This window comes from Balaenoptera ricei, chromosome 15, assembly GCF_028023285.1.
Source record: "Balaenoptera ricei isolate mBalRic1 chromosome 15, mBalRic1.hap2, whole genome shotgun sequence".
Lineage (NCBI taxonomy): Eukaryota > Metazoa > Chordata > Mammalia > Artiodactyla > Balaenopteridae > Balaenoptera > Balaenoptera ricei.
Window position 1 is genome coordinate 24589546 of NC_082653.1, and position 15119 is coordinate 24604664.

Below are 15119 nucleotides of genomic sequence, written 5' to 3' on the forward strand. Positions count from 1 at the left end.
CTTTTTCTGCAAAGGGCCAGATATGAATATTTCAGTCTTTCAAGCCATATGGTCCTTGTAGTAACTACTCAACTTTGCTGTTGTAGTGCAAAAGCAGGCATAGACATGTAAACAGATGGCTGTGGCTCTATTCCCATAAAACTTTATTTTACAAAAACAGGGTCCAATTTGGCCTAAGGGCACTAGTTTGCCAACCCCTATTCTAGAGCATTCTAAGAGAATGATGGTATGTGATGAAACTGATGAGGTAGGTACAACATTCTTATGAGGCTGATATTAATTTCTCCATTTTATGGATGTGGAAATTGTGGTTCAGAGACATGAAGTAACTTGTCCAAGGTCACCCAGCTGATAGTTGGTAGATCCATGATATAAAAGCAGTCTGTTTGACTCCAAAGATCATGTCCCTCTCTCCTTTGAAAAAAAAACTTTATTACTTTATCTGATTACAGATGTAACTATCATTCAAATATCAGACATTTCATAAGTATATAATAGAGATGATCCATGCCTTCAAAATCTCAACTTTTCAAAAAATCTCACGGGCAATAATTTAGTATGTATTCCTCCAACTGCTTTTTTCTGTAGATATAACATATATTGTTCTATTTAAAAGTAAAAATGGGATTATATTAGTCACAGTGTCTACAACATCCTTTTTTTTTTTTTTTTTTTTTTTACTTACCAGTATAACATGGACATTTTTCCATGTCAATATCAAGATACATGGATTTACCTAATTATTTATAATGATGCATCAGTTTAACCAGTTTCCTATTGATGGATATTTGGGTGGTTTCCAATGTAACTTTGAATATCCTTGCCTGATATCTTTAGGTGCTTGAGTAACACCTGTGGTGATACCAACTCTTCTATGCTGTCTTTCAAGTGATGTTATAGGACCTTCCACACAGCAGGCTTTTGGGGGTTACATGGGTATCTTGGGGTCATTTTACTTCTTAAATATATAAATAATGACAGGACAGCTTTGAATAAAAGATTTGTTCAGTAGAACAACTCTTATATATCAAAGCAAAATTCTGATATCTTGGAAAATCTGTTTTCTCACTCAGTATATGAAATATCATATTTTATTCCACGAATATTTTCTTAAGTGTCTACTCTGTGCCGTGCACTGCCTGATGCACTGGAAACACTGATGAACAAGACAGACAAGGTCCTTGTTCACCTGGACATTATATTCTTAATTACTTTTACTTTATTCAGGTTGTACTATCTTGATCTACCATAGAAAATATAAATTTACCTCATATTGAGAAGCTAACTTTAGCTGACTATGAAATAAGGAGATAATAAGCTTAGAAATATAAAGAGTTTTTATGATATTCTTCTCTCACACCTCAAATAACTCCGGGATATACCTGTTTGCTTCTTTTTTTTTTTTTTTTTTTATTAAATTATACTCGTCCTCATCAGTTCACTCAGTCCCATGTAATTAATTTTTTTTTCATCTTGATTTTTGTTAGCACTTTTATGAGTTCATCAGTTTTTCATTAGAGTTCTGAAAATGCTTATTCATTCAGTTCAGCAGTACGGTCAGTTACCAGAAACCTGTACTTGTCAGAGTCTTTTCCCTGAATTTCTTAAAGATGAAACCCTTTTATAGGAACATATTTGCAAAAGCATCAGAGTACACCCAGAACTGTCTGTAAATGACAAAAGACTTAAAAATGACCACAGTTAAAAATTTGATGAAAGTTCATAATAATGCAGTTGACAAGAAAATTAGTTATTTCTGAGATATACATTTTAAGGTAATAACTAGGATTATGACTTATAACATTATACCAGAACATAAAAGATTTTTAGAAATTTCATGTAATGTCTGAAACATTTATATTAACATCTTTCCATACAAATAACCCAATGAAAGTTTAGTATTAGTTGTTTTGTTTGTTTGTTTTTTTATACTGCAGGTTCTTATTAGGCATCAATTTTATACACATCAGTGTATACATGTCAATCCCAATCGCCCAATTCAGCACAACACCAACCCCACCCCACCGCAGTTTTCCCCCCTTGGTGTCCATATGTCCGTTCTCTACATCTGTGTCTCAACTTCTGCCCTGCAAACCGGCTCATCTGTACCATTTTTCTAGGTTCCACATACATGCGTTAATATACGATATTTGTTTTTCTCTTTCTGACTTACTTCACTCTGTATGACAGTCTCTAGATCCATCCACGTCTCAACAAATGACTCAATTTTGTTCCTTTTTATGGCTGAGTAATATTCCATTGTATATATGTACCACAACTTCTTTATCCATTCGCCTGTTGATGGGCATTTAGGTTGCTTCCATGACCTGGCTATTGTAAATAGTGCTGCAATGAACATTCGGGTGCATGTGTCTTTTTGAATTATGGTTTTCTCTGGGTATATGCCCAGTAGTGGGATTGCTGGGTCATATGGTAATTCTATTTTTAGTTTTTTAAGGAACCTCCATATTGTTCTCCATAGTGGCTGTATCAATTTACATTCCCACCAACAGTGCAAGAGGGTTCCCTTTTCTCCACACCCTCTCCAGCATTTGTTGTTTGTAGGTTTTCTGATGATGCCCATTCTAACTGGTGTGAGGTGATACCTCATTGTAGTTTTGATTTGCATTCCTCTAATAATTAGTGATGTTGAGCATCTTTTCATGTGCTTCGTGGCCGTCTGCATGTCTTCTTTGGAGAAATGTCTATTTAGGTCTTCTGCCCATTTTTGGATTGGGGTGTTTGTTTCTTTAATATTGAGCTGAATGAGCTGTTTATATATTTTGGAGATTAATCCTTTGTCCGTTGATTCGTTTGCAAATATTTTCTCCCATTCTGAGGGTTGTCTTTTCGTCTTGTTTATGGTTTCCTTTGCTGTGCAAAAGCTTTGACGTTTCATTAGGTCCCATTCGTTTATTTTTGTTTTTATTTCCATTACTCTAGGAGGTGGATCAAAAAAGATCTTGCTGTGATTTATGTCAAAGAGTGTTCTTCCTATGTTTTCCTCTAAGAGTTTTATAGTGTCCAGTCTTACATTTAGGTCTCGAATCCATTTTGAGTTTATCTTTGTGTATGGTGTTAGGGAGTATTCTAATTTCATTCTTTTACATGTAGCTGTCCAGTTTTCCCAGCACTACTTATTGAAGAGACTGTCTTTTCTCCATTGTATATCTTTGCCTCCTTTGTCATAGATTAGTTGACCATAGGTGCGTGGGTTTATCTCTGGGCTTTCTATCTTGTTCCATTGATCTATGTTTCTGTTTTTGTGCCAGTGCCATATTGTCTTGATTACTGTAGCTTTGTAGTATAGTCTGAAGTCAGGGAGTCTGATTCCTCCAGCTCCGTTTTTTTCCCTCAAGACTGCTTTGGTTATTCGGGGTCTTTTGTGTCTCCATACAAATTTTAAGATGATTTATTCTAGTTCCGTAAAAAAATGCCATTGGTAATTTGATAGGGATTGCATTGAATCTGTAGATTGCTTTGGGTAGTATAGTCATTTTCACAATGTTGATTCTTCCAATCCAAGAACATGGTATATCTCTCCATCTGTTGGTATCATCTTTAATTTCTTTCATCAGTGTCTTATAGTTTTCTGCATACAGGTCTTTTGTCTCCCTAGGTAGGTTTATTCCTAGGTATTTTATTCTTTTTGTTGCAATGGTAAATGGGAGTGTTTCCATAATTTCTCTTTCAGATTCTTCATCATTAGTGTATAGGAATGCAAGAGATTTCTGTGCATTAATTTTGTATCCTGCAACTTTACCATATTCATTAATTAGCTCTAGCAGTTTTCTGGTGGCAGTTTTAGGATTCTCTATGTATAATATCATGTCATCCACAAACAGTGACAGTTTTACTTCTTCTTTTCCAATTTGTATTCCTTTTATTTCTTTTTCTTCTCTGATTGCCGTGGCTAGGACTTCCAGAACTATGTTGAATAATAGTGGTGAGAGTGGACATCCTTGTCTCATTCCTGATCTTAGAGGAAATGCTTTCAGTTTTTCACCATTGAGAATGATGTTTGCTGTGGGTTTGTCATATATGGCCTTTATTATGTTGAGGTAGGTTCCCTCTATGCCCACTTTCTGGAGAGTTTTTATCATAAATGGGTGTTGAATTTTGTCAAAAGCTTTTTCTGCATCTATTGAGATGATCATATGGTTTTTCTTCTTCAATTTGTTAATATGGTGTATCACATTGATTGATTTGCGTATATTGAAGAATCCTTGCATCCCTGGGATAAATCCCACTTGATCGTGGTGTATGATCCTTTTAATGTGTTGTTGGATTCTGTCTGCTAGTATTTTGTTGAGGATTTTTGCATCTATATTCATCAGTGATATTGGTCTGTAATTTTCTTTCTTTGTAGTGTCTTTGTCTGGTTTTGGTATCAGGGTGATGGTGGCCTCATAGAATGAGTTTGGGAGTGTTCCTTCCTCTGCAATTTTTTGGAAGAGTTTGAGAAGGATAGGTGTTAGCTCTTCTCTAAATGTTTGATAGAATTCACCTGTGAAGCCATCTGGTCCTGGAGTTTTGTTTGTTGGAAGATTTTTAATCACAGTTTCAATTTCATTGCTTGTGATTGGTCTGTTCATATTTTCTGTTTCTTCCTGGTTCAGTCTTGGAAGGTTATACCTTTCTAAGAATTTGTCCATTTCTTCCAGGTTGTCCATTTTATTGGCATAAAGTTGCTTGTAGTAGTCTCTTAGGATGCTTTGTATTTCTGCAGTGTCTGTTGTAACTTCTCCTTTTTCATTTCTGATTTTATTGATTTGAGTCCTCTTCCTCTTTTTCTTGATGAGTCTGGCTAATGGCTTATCAATTTTGTTTATCTTCTCAAAGAACCAGCTTTTAGTTTTATTGATCTTTGCTATTGTTTTCTTTGTTTCTATTTCATTTATTTCTGCTCTGATCTTTATGATTTCTTCCCTTCTGCTAACTTTGGGTTTTGTTTGTTCTTCTTTCTCTAGTTTCTTTAGGTGTAAGTTTAGATTGTTTACTTGAGATTTTTCTTGTTTCTTTAGGTAGGCTTGTATAGCTATAAACTTCCCTCTTAGAACTGCTTTTGCTGCATCCCATAGGTTTTGGGTCGTCGTGTTTTCATTGTCATTTGTCTCTAGGTATTTTTTGATTTCCTCTTTGATTTCTTCAGTGATCTCTTGGTTATTTAGTAACGTATTGTTTAGCCTCCATGTGTTTGTCTTTTTAACGTTTTTTTCCCTGTAATTCATTTCTAATCTCATAGCATTGTGGTCAGAAAAGATGCTTGATATGATTTCAATTTTCTTAAATTTACTGAGGCTTGATTTGTGACCCAAGATGTGATCTATCCTGGAGAATGTTCCGTGCGTACTTGAGAAGAACGTGTAATCTGCTGTTTTTGGATGGAATGTCCTATAAATATCAATTAAATCTATCTGGTCTATTGTGTCATTTAAAGCTTCTGTTTCCTTATTTATTTTCATTTTGGATGATCTGTCCATTGGTGTAAGTGAGGTGTTAAAGTCCCCCACTATTATTGTGTTACTGTCAATTTCCTCTTTTATAGCTGTTAGCAGTTGCCTTATGTATTGAGGTGCTCCTATGTTGGGTGCATATATATTTATAATTGTTATATCTTCTTCTTGGATTGATCCCTTGATCATTATGTAGTGTCCTTCTTTGTCTCTTGTAACATTCTTTAAAGTCTATTTTATCTGATATGAGTATAGCTACTCCAGCTTTCTTTTGATTTCCATTTGCATGGAATATCTTTTCACCTGTTTGCTTCTTAAGTTGGATGTTTTTGGTATTTCCTTCATATTTTAGTTAAGATATGAAGCTTCCTAATTTCAAAACTTACTACACTACAAAGTTATAGGAATCAAAACACTGTGGTACTGGCAGGAGGATGAACATATCAATGGAATAGAATTGAGAGTTCAGAAATAAACCTATCTATGATCAATTGATTTTTCACAAGGGTGCCAAGATCATTCAATGGAGAATAGTCTCTTCAGCAAACTATGCTAATACAACTAAATATTCACATACAAAAGAATGAAGTTTGACCCTTAACTCATACCACATATAGAAAGTAACTCATAATGGATAAAAGGCCTAAATGTAAGACCGAAAACTATAAAGCTCTTAGAAAGAAACATTGAAGTAAATCCTCATGATTTTGGATTTGGCAATGGTTTCTTATATATGACACCAAAAGCACAAACAACAAAAGAAAAAAAAATAGATAAACTAAACTGCATCAAAATTTAAAATTTTTGTGTATCAAAGGACACTGTCAAGAGAGTGAAAAGACAACCCAAAAAATGAGAAAAATGTTTGCAACCAAATACCTGATAAGGGTCTAGTACCCCAAATAAATAAAGAACACTTACAGTTCAACAACCCAATTAAAAGATGGGCAAAGGACTTGAAAAGACATTTCTCCAAAGAAGATATACAAATGTCCATCAACAAATGAATTGATAAACAAAATGTGGTATATTCATACAATGAAATATTATTCAGCCATTAAAAGGAATGAAATACTGATATGTGCTACAACATGGATGAACCTTGAAAACATTATGCTAAGTGAAAGAAGCCAGACACAAAAGGTCATGTATTGTATGGAGTATCTAGCATAGGCAAATATATAGAGACAGAAGGCAAATTAATGATTGCTTATGGATGGGAAAATGGGGGATTGGGAGGAGGGCAATATCTAGATATCTAAGGCTTTCTTTTTGATGATGAAAATGTTCTAAAAAATTGACTGCGGTTATGGTTGGACCTATCTGGTTGTGACTATACTAAAAAACCATTGAACTGTACACTTTAAATTAGTGAATTGTACAGTATGTGAACTGTATCTCAATAAAGCTGTTTTAAAAAGACAAAGAATATGTCAATATCAACAACAGCTGAACACATGCAAACTCTAAAACCCAGCAATCCTAGCCCTAGGTATATATCTAGCAGAAAATTATACACATTTACCCAAAGACATGAGCAAGAATGTTCATAACAGTACTATTAAAAATAGAACTAGGGACTTCCCTGGTGGTCCAATGGTTAAGAATACACCTTCCAATGCAGGGGACGTGGGTTCAATCCCTGGTCAGGGAACTAAGATCCCGCATGCCATGGGGCAACTAAACCCACACGTGGCAACTAGAGAGAAGCCTGTGTGCCGCAACTGCTGAGCCCGTGTGCTCTGGTTCCCGCGCACCACAACTGGAGAAGCCCACATGCCACAACTAGAGAGAAGCCCGAAACAAAGAGCCTGGGCAACGAAGACCCAGCACAGCCAAAATTAAAAAAAAAAAAAAAAAGACCTAAAGTGGAAACTGAAATGCTCATCATCAGTAGAATGGAAAAATTGTGACAAATTCAGATAATGAACCATATGAAGCAATGAAAAGGAACAAACTACAACTACATGCAACAATATAGATGAATCTCAAAAACACAAAATTGAGCAAAAGAAGCCAGACTCAAAAGAGCACATTTTGTATGCTTCCGTTTATATAAAGTTTAACACCCGATGAGCCTAATCTATGAAGTTAGACGTCAGAATATTATTTACCCTCAGGGGTGTGGGTAATAACTGGAAAGGGAGAACAAAGGGGCTTTTGTGGGGCTGGTAATGTTCTATTTCTTGATTTGGATGTTTGGACATGTGTGTTCATTTTGTGAAAATTCTTCAGGATTTACACTTATGAATTGTGTATTTTCATGTCGTTATGTTATACTCTAATAAAAAGTTTTAAATTTTCAGAATATTTTTGAAATTAGGTTTTTTTTTTTGTTTGTTTGTTTTTTATTTTTGGCTGCGTTGGGTCTTCGTTGCTGTGCATGGGCTTTCTCTGGTTGCGGCGAACGGGGGCTACTCTTCATTGTATTGCGTGGGCTTCTCATTGCAGTGGCTTCTCTTATTGTGGAGCACGGGCTCTAGGCACGTGGGCTTCAGTAGTTGTGGCACGCGGGCTCTAGAGCACAGCCTCAGTAGTTGTGGTGCACGAGCTTAGTTGCTCCGCAGCATGTGGGATCTTCCTGGGCCAGGGCTTGAACCCATGTCCCCTGAATTGGCAAGCGGATTCTTAACCACTGCGCCACCAGGGAAGCCCTGAGATCAGGTTTTTAAGTCCTAAGAATACTTCTCCTTTTTTTGTGGTCATTTCTTGATACTATTCCATTTTTTTCAATTGTGTAGTTATCACTCTATTTCTATTTTTCGATCTTTTCTTCCTAAGAGCAATCTTTTTCCTATTGTCTGAAAATTGTTGAGCTGATTGTGTAATAATAAGTCACTTTACTGCCATCTACTGGTAAATTACCATAATAAAGTTACACATTACAATGTCTACCAGTGAGTGGCACCCATTTACAAGTGATGTCCTCCTGCAAGACACAATTCGCCAAACCAAAGGTGATAGATAGCCTTGTCATTTGGCACTGTTGTGATGAATCCCACAGACAGCAGAATGTTGATGCTCTCTAAGTGATTTTATTCTATCTTCATTTTTTTTTCCTGTTTGATGTTGTTCTTAAAAACATGGTTTTAAGTATTCACTATCAATCTTATCACTGCAAAGCTTAAGCCCATTGGACAAACATATGAAAACAGAAGTTCAATAAATGCCAATCAAATTGTTCACATCAAAGAATAATTGATTTACTTTTTCTTTATCTAAATCTGAATCCAGAATAGTCCTTGATGTCTTAGGACTGCTTTTCTTGCTCAAAACATTTTGTGAAATAGCCTGGTAACCTCTTCAGAGGCCTCTATTAGTCTGCTGCTTGTTGAGGCTATCATAAGTGCTAGGCACTCTTCTAAACATTTTATATCTACTAATTCATTTAATCCACTACTAATTCATTTAATCCACTACTAATTCATTTAATCTTCTAATCCTCATCTGTAAGGTACCCTAATTATCCACACCTTGCAGATGAGGCAACTGCAGCACAAAAAAAGTTAAGTTATATTACAGGTGATGATATTACAAAAATACTTTCTTTGGGGAGCTTATAGTCTGTTGGGAACACAAAACAAAATACAAACCATGTAAGGATTTAAAAACAAACAAAATAAAGGAAAAAACACTTTGGACACTATAGGATGAGTCATTTTTCTTCCTTTTGGTCCAAGTTCCCTCATCTGTATGACGAGAACTTTGGATTTGTTCAAGGTCTCAGAACTTGAGGATTTTGACTTCAGAGTCCAATCTTGTAATCACTGTGCTCTACCTAGTGCCATTTCATGGCCTGTTTCTGTTCCTTTGCTGCCTTCATGTGGGCAACACATATATATGTTACCTATGCTCCTGCTATTTTCACCTATGGGATGTTTAGGTGCCCAAATGGGCCCCTGGCTGCTAGCTCCCTACATCCTTGCTAATACCAGGAAAACCTCCTTTGGTTTAAGGACATGAATAATAAGGCAAAAAAATGAGGATATTGGCTCAGGCCCTGGCATATTTTTTAAAATTGTGATAAAAAATATATAACATAAATTTTGCCATTTTAACTATTTTTTCAGTGTATAGCTCTGTGGCACTAAGTACACTACATTGCTGTGCAATCATTACCACCATCCATCTCCAGAACGTTTTTTATCTTTCCCTACTGAAACTCTGTACCCATTAAAGAGTAACTCTCCATTACCCCCTCTCTCCAGCTGTTGGCAATCAGTATTCTACTCTGTCCCTATGAATTTGACTACGCTAGGAACCTCATGTAAGAGGACTCATATAGTATTATAGTTGTCCTTTTGTGACTGGCTTATTTCACTAAGCATAATGTGTTCAGGGTTCACCCATGTTACAGCACATGTCAAAATTTCCTTCCTTTTTAAAGCTGAATAATATTCCATTGTATGGGTATGCCACATTTTATTTATCTATTCATCTGATACACATGGGCTGCTTCCACCTTTTGGCTATAGTGAATAATGCTGCTATGAACATGGGTGTACAAATATCTGTTTAAGTCCCTGCTTCTACTTTTTTGGGGTAAATATCCAGAAGCAGGATTTCTGGATCAGATGGTAATTCTATATTTAACTTTTTGAGGAAACTTCAAACTGTTTTCCACAGCTGCTGCTGTGGTAGTAACACAGGAACGTAGGTAAAAGTTTATCAGGTATACACTTAAGAGGTTTGCATTTTCATGTATGTAAATCATACCTCACTTTTTAAAAGTTAAAAGAAAAAGCTTAAAAAATTTTTTCCAGGCTCTTGTAAATCCTTTTGATGTTAATTTCATGGGCTCAAGCGCCTGAGGTGCCCCCTTTTGGCCATCTGTGGTTCTCTTTATTTTTCTCTGCCCTTTTGGGCCCAGTACAGAAACAAATATTTACTGAGCATCTCCTCTGTGCCAGACCCTGTGCTACGTGCTGAGGAAACGGGGGTAAGCAAAATCGATAACGTCTCCCTCCTAATGGAGTCCACATCCTTATGGTGAAGACAGGCAATAACCTAGTGAGTCCTATTGAGGACAAGTAAGAACCTGCCTGGGGAGTCCTCAGGGAAGATGTCCTTGGGGTAGTGATATTTGAGCTGGGATCTGAAGGCTGATAAATTATCTAAGGTGGTGGTGGGGGAAGCATTTCAGGAGGAAGGATCAGCATGTGCAAGGGTCCTGAGAAGGAAGGAAGTACAATGTGTGAAGATCAATGTAGTTACAGTCCAGAGAGAGGGGAAGAGGGCCCTGAGATAAGTCTGGAGATGTGGGAAGGGCAAGAGTGAGACATCTATTTGGCCTTTATCTTAAGAGCAATGTGAGTCATCAAATAGTTTTAAGTAGGGGAGAGACATGATCAGATTTCTGACTTAGAAACATTACTCTGATAGCAGGGTGGCGAATAGATTGGAGGGGAGCTGGGGAGAATGTGGAAAGGCCTTAGATGGCTACTGCATCAGTCGAAGCATATAGTGTGTACTCAATAAATATTTGTGGAATGAAAGGACTCCTAACTCTTTTTCTTAGATGAGACCAATATGCCTGAGCTGTGTAATCAGCTAACAATCCACCTGCTCCTCTATCTAACATGATGCTTGTAATATACCCTTAACTCCCATTTTACAGATGAGAAAGCTGAGATTGAGGCAAAGAAAATCGCACAACCATCAAGAGTGAAAGCCAGATCTGAATCCAGGCCTGTATGACAGACATCAAGCCCAGTGCTGGGGAGGCCTCTTGACATTTGGGGAGAGGGGAGGGGGGCCACACTCCCTTGTACCCACGAGCTTGCTAGGGAAAAAGTAGAGAGGGACTTATAGGCAAATAATAAAGGCTAAAGGTTATCTTTATCACCACTGACGTTATTAGATACTATGTGTCCGGCACTCTGCCAACTGCTTTCCATGCTTTCCCTCATTTCCTCTTTGCAAAGACTATTATTACCTCCATATCTCAGGTGCATAAACCGAGGCTTGGAGAGTTGACTTGCCCAAGGACACTCAGCTAGAGAGCTCCTATAGGACTGTGCAGCGACTCCAAAGTGGGGGCAGCAGCCACTGGCGATATTACAGCTCCAGGAGACAGACAAACCCATTGAATCCCGACTCTGAGCTTTGCACCCACCTGAGCTGGCACACACTCTGGCCCGCTCGGCCCCGCTCGGCCCCGCGCTCCTGGAGACGCTTGGTCACGTGACCAAAGCCCCGCCCCCCGGTCGGCCCCGCCCTCTCCCGCGCTCCCTCCCTCTCTCCCTCCCTCCCCCTCCCTCCCCGGCCCGGTCCGGCCCATCCCCCTCCCCGCCGGCTCCCTGAGGCCCAGCCGGGTCGGGCTGCGGGCGGCCGGGCGCCGACGGCCGGACAGACGGGCGCACGCGAGGACGGACGGACGGACGGACACACGGAGGGCCGCGGGCACGCACGGCCCGGGCCGGTGCTCCAAGGCCCGCCCGGGAGGGCTGGGGCCGCGCTCAGGTGAGGTGACGGCGACGCGGGCCCGTAAGGGGTGGGCCCGCTGGGCGTCTGCGGTGCCGGCCCGGCTGGCTCCGCGGGAAGGAGGCGCCGCCCGGGTCCGGCGCGGGAAAATGGCGCCGGCGGACCGTGGAGCACGGCCCCTGTGCGGGCCCGGCCCGGAGCCGCCCCGCCCGCCGCGCTCGTGTCCCCGTCGCCATGTTGGGGAGCGGGCCCGGGGCCTGCGAGCGCGGGTGCTGGGGAGAGCTGGGGGTCTGGCAGAGTTGGGGAGGGTGCGGGACACGGTGTCTGGGGCGCTGAGGGAGTGCTGAGCCAGTCGGGGTCTGCACAGGGTGGCGCTCCAGGTCCGAAGAACTGGCGGGAGCCGGACGTGTGGTCGTGGCCGGGGTCGCGGAGAAGGAGCGTTGGGTCCAAACGGAACCGGGGTCAGGATCGGTGGGGTTAGGGGTGCAGGACCTGGAGCTGGGTTAGGCCGTGGGACCCCAGGCTGGCAGGGCGCGGAGGGGCGTAGGATTTGAGTTCAGGCTGTCAGGGCTGGGACAGTTCTTTGCGGGGGGTGGTGAAAGGGTTGATTAGAATTGGGGGCCCTTTCGGTACTGAGGCGGGTATCAGATTGGGGTAGTCCTCAGAGTCGCGGGGCAAGTCCGTGTAACTCCCAAGGGACTGAGGACATATATGCCCCCAGGATCCTCCACTCCTTATTGGCGAGAGCAACAGAAAAAAGTAAGGCTTTGATGAAGAAGAGAAGGGGGATTGAGGTTTGGGTGCAGGAGCTGGCCAGCAAAAGGGAAGCAGAGTGTAACTGGTGTGCAAGATGAGAGAGAGCCTCCATCAACTTAGGGAGTTTGTGTCTTTAAAAGGAGGGACCGGGCTGTTTGTGGGCGGTGACCCAAGGTGTCTTCCCAGGAAGGGGACAGCCCACTGTTTTTTAAGAGCAGTGTCACCTGGGGAGGTCATCAGAAAGGCATTATCGAAGCTGGTGAGAATGGTAAAGGAGTGAATGTGTAAAAACTACAAAGTCCTTGGATCATGTAACGATTTCAGATCATGTAGTGATTTTCGCTGAGATACGGACAGGTAAAGTTGACTTCTCGAGATCTTACCAGTAAATGGCAGAAGTAGTACTGGAACTCAGGCCTGTTGCCTCCTGATTCACCACCACTGCCTTAGAGGAATTTGCCAGGTGGGAGAAAAGTGTTAAGAAGTCAAGCATGGCAGCGTATAGCAAAGAAGTATTAAGTAATTTATTTTATTTTTATGGTGAGTTCGTCAGTACAGAAACTGAGGAGGATACAGGAAAACTATAGGTAACCAGCTGTTTGATCATTTCTAGTGCACTTGCATTGGTGCAAAGAAGTTATCTTCAGGATCCTTTTGACTTACAACTTTGTAGAGTTTTAAGAGATGCTCCTTCTCTTCTAGGTGTTTGCTGTACAGCAAAAGGACACAAAAAGCCTAAAAAAATAGCAGTGAACAAGGGTAAAGACCCAGGATCTCTATCATGACCAAACTTTTTTTTTTTTTTTAGTTAATTAATTAATTAATTTATTTTTGGCTGCATTGGGTCTTCGTTGTGCTCAGTAGTTATGGCTTGCGGGCTCTAGAGCGCAGGCTCAGTAGTTGTAGTGCACGGGCTTAGTTGCTCCGTGGCATGTGGGATCTTCCCGGACCAGGGCTCAAACCCGTGTCCCCTGCATTGGCAGGCGGATTCTTAACCACTGCACCACCGGGGAAGTCCCTATCATGATCAAACTTTAATTGAAGCTTGATCATGATAGTGAAGAGTTCAAAGTCCCCATGGGCTATGAGAGAGTTCTCAGTCATGATATAGTAGTCCCAGGGCTCCCATATAATCAAAAAAGACTTTCAACAAAAAGGTTATGAGGATGTTCATAGCAATAAAATTTTCAATGTATGTTCAGTACCCTTATACAGCAACACAATTCATTTGTTTTGGGTCTTTCTAATTCAGGAAGGCCTAATCTTGTCGGTACCATGGGCCCCTTTAGCATCTAGCGAAGCTCATGAATCCCTCTCAGAATAATATTTTTAATTGCATAAAACAAAATACATTGGGTTATAGAGAAACCAATTATGTTGAAATACAGTTACCACAATATACAAATTGTGATATAGTAATATAGATATACTTCTTTATCAGCAAATTAAGAAATCAGATTTAGTGGTGGGTCTGATAATTATATCAGATGAACATAAATAATTCTTTAAGACATTTGCAATAACTGTAATATGATATAAAGATATCTGTGATTACTGTGGCAGAATCACAGATACTGCTAATACCAGAACGGTTTATTGCCTACATTCATATTTGAAGAAAATGGCAACTTTCAGTTAGAGGTTAGTGAAAATAAAGAGGTAATTTTTTTCCTATCCAAGTTCACAGATCCCCCTCCCCCCCGCCCCTGAATTCTGTCTGTGGACTCCCATCTATGAACCCCAGGTTAAGGAACCACAAAGGATGTCTTCCATTCAACAGACATTTACTATGCGCTAAGATATCTATTATGTCAACCATTATGCTAGGCTCTGAGGAATCAAAGGTCTTTAAGGCAGGGCAGGGTCTTTTCACTTTGGATATTCAGTCCCATGAGAGAAGTGAACAAGTAAACAATGACAGTTCAGGATGTTAAATGCCAAAGGAGAGTTATCATAGGTTCTGAGGACACAGGTAGGCATGTCTCTGCCCTAGGAATCAGGGAATCAGGGAAGGCTTTGGAAACGAGTGAGACTTGAGATGTGTCGTGAAGGGTAGAGGAGTTTGCCAGATGCAGAATTGGAAAGAAGAGCTTTCAGGTAAGGGCATGCATTTTCAGGGAATGTAATTTAATGTGGTTGGAGTATAGTGTGTGTGTGAAAGAGTGATTGGAGATGAGACTGGGAAGGTTGTTTGGAACCTGGTTGTGGAGGACCTTGCTAAGGAATTTGGACTGAATCCTTAGCTTTTAGAGAGGCTTTCAAGAAGCGGAGTTACGATGAGGTTTAATTTTTAGGAGATAAATGGATGTGTTTTGCAGGGAGGGTAGACTGGGAGATCAGGGAAGAAGTAATGAGGGAATGAGGGCCTGAACTAAGGCAGAAGCTGTGAGCATTGAACAGAGTTAGACTTTTCAGGTATTGATATAATTACATTGTGAGTGATGAGAGAGAGGGGGAGTTTTTTCGATTTCTAGTTTGGGGTGG

At 40.2% G+C, this 15119-nt stretch overlaps 1 protein-coding gene across 10 annotated transcripts in view; it reads left to right on the plus strand.

Annotated features, from left to right (window-relative positions):
• The first annotated feature begins 11714 nt into the window (after positions 1-11714).
• The window catches only part of NCOA6 (nuclear receptor coactivator 6), a 100533-nt gene continuing 97128 nt past the window's right edge, over positions 11715-15119 (plus strand). For all 10 annotated transcript variants that reach the window (XM_059895814.1, XM_059895813.1, XM_059895819.1 and 7 more), the window contains exon 1: positions 11715-11918. The gene's annotated coding sequence lies outside the window, so the exon portion shown is untranslated. The remainder of the gene's footprint in view (positions 11919-15119) is intronic.